The 7,500-nt window shown below is 46.5% G+C and overlaps 1 protein-coding gene across 4 annotated transcripts in view; it reads left to right on the top strand.

Moving 5' to 3' along the window:
* The window catches only part of LOC112242029 (LIM domain containing preferred translocation partner in lipoma), a 456,919-nt gene that overhangs the window by 295,396 nt on the left and 154,023 nt on the right, over positions 1-7,500 (top strand). The gene's annotated exons all lie outside the window — the stretch shown is intronic.

Raw genomic sequence — 7,500 nt, 5'->3', positions numbered from 1 at the left:
ACCGTAACACCCTGTATATAGTCTCCACATTGACTCTGTACTGTAATACCCTGTATAAAGCCTCCACATTGACTCTGTACCGTAACACCCTGTATATAGCCTCCACATTGACTCTGTACTGGTACCCCCTGTATATAGCCTCCACATTGACTCTGTACCGGTACACCCTGTATATAGCCTCCACATTGACGCTGTACCGTAACACCCTGTATATATGGCCTCCACATTGACTCTGTACCTGTACCCCTGTATATAGCCTCCACATTGACTCTGTACTGGTACTCCTGTATATAGCCTCCACATTGACTCTGTACCAGTACCCCCTGTATATAGCCTCCACATTGACTCTGTACCAGTACCCCCTGTATATAGCCTCCACATTGACTCTGTACCGTAACACCCTGTATATAGACTCCACATTGACTCTGTACCAGTACCCCCTGTATATAGCCTCCACACTGACTCTGTACCGGTACCCCCTGTATATAGCCTCCACATTGACTCTGTATCAGTACCCCCTGTATATAGCCTCCACATTGACTCTGTACCGGTACCCCCTGTATATAGCCTCCACATTGACTCTGTACCGTAACACCCTGTATATAGTCTCCACATTGACTCTGTACCGTAACACCTGTATATAGCCTCCACAGTGACTCTGTACCGTAACACCCTGTATATAGTCTCCACATTGACTCTGTACCGTAATACCCTGTATAAAGCCTCCACATTGACTCTGTACCGTAACACCCTGTATATAGCCTCCACATTGACTCTGTACTGGTACCCCTGTATATAGCCTCCACATTGACTCTGTACCGGTACACCCTGTATATAGCCTCCACATTGACGCTGTACCGTAACACCCTGTATATATGGCCTCCACATTGACTCTGTACCGGTACCCCCTGTATATAGCCTCCACATTGACTCTGTACTGGTACTCCCTGTATATAGCCTCCACATTGACTCTGTACCAGTACCCCCTGTATATAGCCTCCACATTGACTCTGTACCAGTACCCCCTGTATATAGCCTCCACATTGACTCTGTACCGTAACACCCTGTATATAGACTCCACATTGACTCTGTACCAGTACCCCCTGTATATAGCCTCCACACTGACTCTGTACCGGTACCCCTGTATATAGCCTCCACATTGACTCTGTATCAGTACCCCCTGTATATAGCCTCCACATTGACTCTGTACCGGTACCCCCTGTATATAGCCTCCACATTGACTCTGTACCGGTACCCCCTGTATTTAGCCTCCACATTGACTCTGTACCGGTACCCCCTGTATTTAGCCTCCACATTGACTCTGTACCGGTACCCCTGTATCTAGCCTCCACATTGACTCTGTACCGGTACCCCCTGTATATAGCCTCCACATTGACTCTGTACCGGTACCCCCTGTATATAGCCTCCACATTGACTCTGTACCGGTACCCCCTGTATATAGCCTCCACATTGACTCTGTACCGGTACCCCTGTATATATCCTCCACATTGACTCTGTACCGGTACCCCCTGTATATAGCCTCCACATTGACTCTGTACCGGTACCCCCTGTATATAGCCTCCACATTGACTCTGTACCGGTACCCCTGTATATAGCCTCCACATTGACTCTGTACCGTAACACCCTGTATATAGCCTCCACATTGACTCTGTACCGGTACCCCCTGTATATAGCCTCCACATTGACTCTGTAGCGGTACCCCCTGTATATAGCCTCCACATTGACTCTGTACCGTAACACCCTGTATATAGCCTCCACATTGACTCTGTACCGGTACCCCCTGTATATAGCCTCCACATTCACTCTGTACCGGTACCCCCTGTATATAGCCTCCACATTGACTCTGTACCGGTACCCCCTGTATATAGCCTCCACATTCACTCTGTACCGGTACCCCCTGTATATAGCCTCCACATTGACTCTGTACCGGTACCCCCTGTATATATCCTCCACATTGACTCTGTACCGGTACCCCCTGTATATAGCCTCCACATTGACTCTGTACCGGTACCCCCTGTATATAGCCTCCACATTGACTCTGTACCGGTACCCCCTGTATATAGCCTCCACATTGACTCTGTACCGTAACACCCTGTATATAGCCTCCACATTGACTCTGTACCGGTACCCCCTGTATATAGCCTCCACATTCACTCTGTACCGGTACCCCCTGTATATAGCCTCCACATTGACTCTGTACCGGTACCCCTGTATATAGCCTCCACATTCACTCTGTACCGGTACCCCCTGTATATAGCCTCCACATTCACTCTGTACCGGTACCCCCTGTCTGAATACTTATGTAAAAATGTCTAAAAACCTGTTTTCACTTTGTCATTATAGGGTATTGTGTGTAGATTGCTGAGATTTATTTAATTTAATAAATTTTAGAATAAGGCTGTAACATAACAAAATGTGGAAAAAGTCAAGGGGTCTGAATACTTTCCAGAAGGCATCAAGTCCTCTTTAATTTACAACCTTTCCCTCACTCAGACAAGATGGCCAATCAACGAGAGGGACGGGGAACTTGGTGCTCAAGTTCAGGACGTCTGTCAGTCAAAACCCAGAGTTGTGAAGGACTGAGCCTGAGTTCTGATGACATGTATACTGTGGCACTACGTTACAATTTAGGCTTTTATTAGTACCCAAAACTGCCCTTAGTCGTAGATGGGAGCAAATGGCTACTGCCAGCTTAGTATTCAAGACGTAAAAGCTAAAATTGAGATTTTAACTGTCATTTTTCAAATGCAACAGACTGGTCAGAGTGCTGTTTCCACATGACTTGCGTTCCTGTACAGACCCATGCATCCTGTACACACAGCGTCACCCTTAGGGTTGTAGGGGCCACCAGAGGCCACAGGCCCAGGGTCAGATTCCTCCTCACTAAAACACCCAGAGATGTATATCATTAGCAAGTTAAACACCCAACAGACACAACAGCCTTCAGGATGCTTTAACAGAACAGCATGTTGTGTTTTCAAACAACCTTCAACCTTCATCAGGGCGTTGGGTTTTCAAACAACTTTCATCAGGGCGTTGCCCTAGCAACCTTCATCAGGGCGTTGCCCTAGCAACCTTCATCAGGGCATTTCCCTAGCAACCTTCATCAGAGCGTTGCCCTAACATCTTTCATCGGGGCGTAGCCCAAACAACCTTCATCAGGGCGTTGCCCTAGCAACCTTCATCAGGGCATTTCCCTAGCAACCTTCATCAGAGCATTGCCCTAACATCTTTCATCGGGGCGTAGCCCAAACAACCTTCATCAGGGCATTGCCCTAGCAACCTTCATCAGGGCATGTCCCTAGCAACCTTCATCAGAGCGTTGCCCTAACATCTTTCATCGGGCGTAGCCCAAACAACCTTCATCAGGGCATTGCCCTAGCAACCTTCATCAGGGCGCTGTCCTAACAACCTTCATCAGGGCATTGCCCTAGCAACCTTCATCAGGGCATTTCCCTAGCAACCTTCATCAGGGCGTTGCCCTAGCAACCTTCATCAGGGCATTGCCCTAGCAACCTTCATCAGAGCGTTGCCCTAACATCTTTCATCGGGGCGTAGCCCAAACAACCTTCATCAGGGCGTTGCCCTAGCAACCTTCATCGGAGCGTTGCCCTAACATCTTTCATCGTGGCGTAGCCCAAACAACCTTCATCCGGGCGTTGTCCTAACAACCTTCATCAGGACGTTGAGGATACTTGTCACCTACTGCTCATCTCTCGTTCATGAGGGGCTGGGGAGTTTTTAAAGCAGTTATTTTGGCTTTGCTATTTGGTCTAAGGTCCAGAGAAACTCAATATCTCAACTATTTTCATTGTGTATAAATCAGTGGTTTGACCACAGCTGCTCCTCTGTGTGTGTCTGGAGGCGAGGGTAGAAGAGATAAAGAGATCTATTGAACGGGGGGGCATTGTAACGCTGTGGGATGGGAAGCACGCCATGGGTACAAGCTGATAAATAACAATAATAATTAATTGAATTTGTAAAGCGCTTTTCTCACAAATATATATATATATACATCCGATCTGGAGAACAGTATTAACTAAAGATCATTTTTAAAGCTCTTCTGAACAGATTAGTCTTTAGCTGTGTTTTAAAGGAGGACAGAGACTCTCCATCCCTGATAGTGTCTGGAAGTGTGTTCCACAGCTGTGAAGCCCTGTCACCCATAGTGTTTAGTGATGTTGGTCCCGACATCACTAATGCTCTTGTGGCTGAATGGAAGCAAGTCCCCGCAGCAATGTTCCCACATCTAGTGGAAAGTCTTCCCAGAAGAGTGGAGGCTGTTATAGCAGCAATGTTCCCACATCTAGTGGAAAGACTTCCCAGAAGAGTGGAGGCTGTTATAGCAGCAATGTTCCCACATCTAGTGGAAAGTCTTCCCAGAAGAGTGGAGGCTGTTATAGCAGCAATGTTCCATCATCTAGTGGAAATTCTTCCCAGAAGAGTGGAGGCTGTTATAGCAGCAATGTTCCCACATCTAGTGGAAAGTCTTCCCAGAAGAGTGGAGGCTGTTATAGCAGCAATGTTCCCACATCTAGTGGAAATTCTTCCCAGAAGAGTGGAGGCTGTTATAGCAGCAATGTTCCCACATCTAGTGGAAAGTCTTCCCAGAAGAGTGGAGGCTGTTATAGCAGCAGTGTTCCCACATCTAGTGGAAAGTCTTCCCAGAAGAGTGGAGGCTGTTATAGCAGCAAAGGCGGGACAAACTCCAACTCCATGATTTTGGAATGAGATGTTTGACGTGCAGGTGTCCACATACTTCGTGGTCATGTTGTGTATACAGAACAAAGCTATTTAAATCAATTGTTTATTTTTTTACATTTTTAATTTTACCTTTATTTAACTAGGCAAATCAGTTTAGAACAAATTCTTATTTTCAATGACGGCCTAGGAACAGTGGGTTAACTGCCTTTTCAGGGGCAGAACGACAGATTTGTACCTTGTCAGCTCGGGGATTTGAACTTGCAACCTTTCGGTTACTAGTCCAACACTCTAACCACTGGACCTACCTGATACCATTGGGTCATTGTCCGCTGATCGTCTTCTGGGATGGATGGAGTAGGTCCACTGGGTCAGTGTTTTTTGTACAGTAGGTGTGACACATTATGTTGTTACAAGTAGAAACCTAAACTCATCATGTTGGTCCCTGTGTTGTGTTGCTAGGGTCCCAGCTGTACCTAGGGCGGACCTGAGTGCACAGTTGTAGGCTGATTGTGTTAGACCTCGTTAGACCTCGTTAGACCGCGTTAGACCTTGTTAGACCTCATTAGACTGCTTTAGACCTCATTAGACCGCGTTAGACCTCATTAGACGGTGTTAGACCTCATTAGACCGCGATAGACTTCATTAGACCACGTTAGACCTCATTAGACCTCATTCGACCTCATTAGACCACATTAGACCTCATTAGACCGCGTTATACCTCATTCGACCGCGTTAGACCTCATTAGACCGCGTTAGATCGTGTTAGACCGTGTTAGACCTCATTAGACCACGTTAGACCTCTTTAGACCTTGTTAGACCTCATTAGACTGCTTTAGACCGCGTTAGACCACTTTCGACTGTGTTAGACCTCATTAGACCACGTTAGACCTCTTTAGACCTTGTTAGACCTCATTAGACCGTGTTAGACCTCATTAGACCACGTTAGACCTCATTAGACCGTGTTAGACTTCATTAGACCGCGTTAGACCTCATTAGACCGTGTTAGACTTCATTAGATCGCGTTAGACCTCATTAGACTGCGTTAGACCGTGTTAGCCCTCATTAGACCATGTTAGACCTCATTAGACCGCTTTAGACCTCGTTAGACCGCGTTAGACCTCACTAGACGGTGTTAGACCTCATTAGACCGCGTTAGACCTCATTAGACCGCGTTAGATCGTGTTAGACTGTGTTAGACCTCATTAGACCACGTTAGACCTCTTTAGACCTTGTTAGACCTCATTAGACCTCATTAGACTGCTTTAGACCGCGTTAGATCGTGTTAGACCGTGTTAGACCTCATTAGACCACGTTAGACCTCTTTAGACCTTGTTAGACCTCATTAGACTGCGTTAGACCGCGTTAGACCACGTTAGACCGTGTTAGACCTCATTAGACCACGTTAGACCTCTTTAGACCTTGTTAGACCTCATTAGACCTCGTTAGACCTTGTTAGACCGCATTAGATCACGTTAGACCTCATTAGACTGCGTTAGACCTCATTAGACCACATTAGACCTCATTAGACCTCATTAGACCACGTTAGACCTCATTAGACCGTGTTAGACTTCATTAGACCGCGTTAGACCTCATTAGACCGTGTTAGACTTCATTAGACCGCGTTAGACCTCATTAGACCGTGTTAGACTTCATTAGATCGCGTTAGACCTCATTAGACCGCGTTAGATCGTGTTAGACCTCATTAGACCACGTTAGACCTCATTAGACCGCATTAGACCTCGTTAGACCGCGTTAGACCGCGTTAGACCTCATTAGACAGCATTAGACCTCAATAGACCGCGTTAGACCTCGTTAGACCGCGTTAGTCCATGTTAGACCGAGTTAGACCTCATTAGACCGCTTTAGACCTCATTAGACCGTGTTAGACCGCGTTAGACCGAGTTAGACCCCGTTAGACCGAGTTAGACCGTGTTAGACCTCATTTGACCGTGTTAGACCTCATTAGACCATGTTAGACCGAGTTAGAATGAGTTAGACCTCATTATACCGCGTTAGACCTCATTAGACCATGTTAGACCTTATTAGACCGTGTTAGACCTCCTTAGACCACGTTAGACCTTATTAGACCACGTTAGACCTCATTAGATCGTGTTAGACTGTGTTAGACTGTGTTAGACTGTGTGTGACTGTATGTGACTGTGTTAGACTGTGTTAGACTGGGTTAGACTGTGTGTGATTGTGTGTGACTGTGTGTGACTGTGTTAGACTGTGTGTGACTGTGTTAGACTGTGTGTGACTGTGTTAGACTGTGTGTGACTGTGTTAGACTGTGTTAGACTGTGTGTGACTGTGTGTGACTGTGTGTGACTGTGTTAGACTGTGTTAGACTGTGTGTGACTGTGTTAGACTGTGTGTGGCTGTGTTAGACGGTGTTAGACTGTGTGTGACTGTGTGTGACTGTGTTAGACTGTGTGTGACTGTGTGTGACTGTGTGACTGTGTTAGACTGTGTGTGACTGTGTGTGACTGTGTGTGATTGTGTGTGACTGTGTGTGACTGTGTGTGACTGTGTGTGACTGTGTGTGACTGTGTTAGACTGTGTGTGACTGTGTTAGACTGTGTTAGACTGTGTGTGACTGTGTTAGACTGTGTGTGTGGCTGTGTTAGACTGTGTGTGACTGTGTGTGACTGTGTTAGACTGTGTTAGACTGTGTGTGACTGTGTTAGACTGTGTGTGACTGTGTGTGATTGTGTGTGACTGTGTTAGACTGTGTGTGACTGTGTGTGATTGTGTGTGACTGTGTTAGACTGTGTGT

The sequence above is a fragment of the Oncorhynchus tshawytscha genome, linkage group LG06 (genome assembly GCF_018296145.1).
Source record: "Oncorhynchus tshawytscha isolate Ot180627B linkage group LG06, Otsh_v2.0, whole genome shotgun sequence".
Lineage (NCBI taxonomy): Eukaryota > Metazoa > Chordata > Actinopteri > Salmoniformes > Salmonidae > Oncorhynchus > Oncorhynchus tshawytscha.
The sequence above is the reverse complement of the archived record's forward strand: the minus strand, read 5'-3'. Positions and strand labels throughout refer to the sequence as shown.